Source organism: Phascolarctos cinereus, unplaced genomic scaffold (assembly GCF_003287225.1).
Source record: "Phascolarctos cinereus isolate Bilbo 61053 unplaced genomic scaffold, phaCin_HiC Scaffold_726;HRSCAF=1367, whole genome shotgun sequence".
Taxonomy (NCBI): domain Eukaryota; kingdom Metazoa; phylum Chordata; class Mammalia; order Diprotodontia; family Phascolarctidae; genus Phascolarctos; species Phascolarctos cinereus.
The window spans coordinates 286,519,714-286,522,412 of NW_027556098.1; positions in this window are offsets into that span (position 1 = coordinate 286,519,714).

The window sequence follows — 2,699 nt, forward strand, 5'->3', positions numbered from 1 at the left end:
ATAATAAACAACTTTAGCAAAGTTGCAGGTTATAAAATAAACCCACATAAATCATTGGCATTTCTATATATTACCAACAAAGCCCAACAGCAAAAGATAGAAAGAGAAATCTCATTTAAACTTACTGTAGACATAAAATATTTAGGAGTTTACCTCCCAAAACTAACCCAGGAACTCTACAAAACACTTTTCACACAAATAAAATCAGATCTAAATAATTGGAAAAACATCAGTTGCTCATGGGTAGGCCGAGCTAATATAATAAAATGACAATCCTACCTAAGTTAATTTACTCATTCAGTGCCATACCAATCAAACTACCAAAAATTTATTTTGTAGAGTTAGAAAAAATAATAACAAGGTTCATTTGAAAGAACAAAAGGTCCAGAATATCAAAGGAACTAATGAAAAGAAATGCAGGGGAAGGTGGCCTAGCAATTCCAGATCTTAAATTGTATTATAAAGCAGCAATTATCAAAACTGCTTGGTACTGGCTAAGAAATAGAATGGTGGATTAGTGGAATAGGTTAAATATGCAAGGCACAGTAGTCAATGACTATAGTAACCTATTACCTGACAAACCCAAAGACCCCAGCTTCTGGGTTAAGAACGTACTCTTTGAAAAAAACTGCTGGGAAAACTGGAAAAGAGTATGGCAGAAACTAGGCATAGACCCAAATCTTACACCATATACAAAATAAAGTCAAAATGGGTTCATCATTTAGGTATAAAGGCTGATAGTATAAGGAAGCTGGGAGAATGAGGACTAGTTTACCTCTCAGATTTATGGAGAACAGAAGAATTTATGACTAAACAAGAGATAGAGAATATTATGAAATGTGAAAGGGATCATTTTGATTACATTAAATTGAAAAGTTTTTGCATAAAAAAGGATGCATTGGGCTTTCCCTTGTACTCACCCTTTCTCCTCATTTTCCTGTTTTTGTTAAGGATATCATTTCTTGTTACTCAAGTTCATAAGTTCATAGTCATCCTTAAGTATTTATTCTTCCTGACTCTCTATAGGCAATCACTTTCCATATTTTATTGGTTCTACCTCTTCAACACCTTTTCCATCCATTCCACTCTTTATACTCATAACACAACTATCCTAGCCCAGTACCTCATTTCTTACTTAGTCAACTACAATGATGACTTTTTAAAAATTAATTTCTTTATTTTTAGTTTTCAACATTTACTTCCATAAGATTTTGAGTTCTAAATTTTCTCCCCCTCCCTTCTTTCCCCCCTTCCCAAGATAGCATGCAATCTGATAGAGTCTCTACATATATATTCATATTAAATATATTTTCACATTAGAATTAGAACCATTGGGAGGAACCACGAGAAAGAAGAAACAAAACAAAAAGAAAAAAGAGAGAGCAAATAATATGCTTCAATCTGCATTCAGGTTCCATAGTTCTTTTTCTGGATGTGGATGGCATTTTCCATCATGAGTCTTTTGGAGTTATCTTAGATCTTTGCATTGCTGAGAAGAACTAAGTCTATCAAAGTCAGTCATTGCACAATGTGGCTGTAACTGTTCTCCCGGTTCACTCACTTCATTCAGCATCAGTTCATGTAAGTCTTTCCAGGTTTTTCTGAAGTTTGCCTGCTCATCATTTCTTATAGCACAATAGTATTCATTACATTCATATGCCACAACTGTTCAGTATTCCCCAATTGATGGGCATCCCCTCAGTTTCCAATTCATGGCCACCACAAAAAAGAGCCGCTATAAATATTTTTGTCCATGTGGGTCCTTTTCCCATTTTTGGATCTCTTTAGAATACAGACCTAGACATGATATTGTTGGGCCAAAGGGCATGCACAGTTTGATAGTACTTTGTGCATAGTTACAAATTGCTCTCCCGAATGGCTGGATCAGTTCACAACTCCACCAATAATGCACTGATGTTCCAATTTTCCCACATCTTCTCCAACATTTATCATTTTCCTGTTTTGTCATGTTAGCCAATCTGATATGTGTGATGTGGTGCCTCAGAGTTGTTTTGATTTGCATTTCTCTAATCAATAGTGATTTAGAGCATTTTTTCATATGACTATAGATAGCTTTAATTTCTTCTTCTAAAAACTGCCTGTTCATAATCTTTGAGAATTTATCAACTGGGGAATGACTTGTATTCTTATAAGTTTGACTCAGTTCTCTATATATTTTAGAAATAAGGCCTTAATCAGAGACATTGGCTGTAAAAATAGTTTCCAAGCTTTCTACTTCCCTTCCAGTCTTGGTTTTATTGACTTTGTTTGCACAAAAACTTTTCAATTTGTTGTAATCAAAATTATCCATTTCACATTTCACATTGTTCTTTATCTCTTGTTTGGTCATAAATTCTTCCCTTCTCCATAGATCTGATAGGAAACTTATTCCTTTCTCTCCTAGTTTTATTATAGTATCAGCCTTTGTATCTAAATTATGTACCCATTTTGACTCTATCTTGGGATATGGTGCAAAATGTTGGTCTATGCCTAGTTTCTGCCATGCTGTTTTCCAGTTTTCCTAACAGTTTTTGTAAAATAGCGAGTTTCTATCCTAGAAGCTGGAGTCTTTGCATTTATCAAATAGTAGATTACTATAACTGTTGACTATTTTGTCTTGTGTACCTAACCTATTCCACTGATCCACCATTCTATTTCTTAGTCAGTACCAAGTAGTTTTGATGATTGCTGCTTCATAA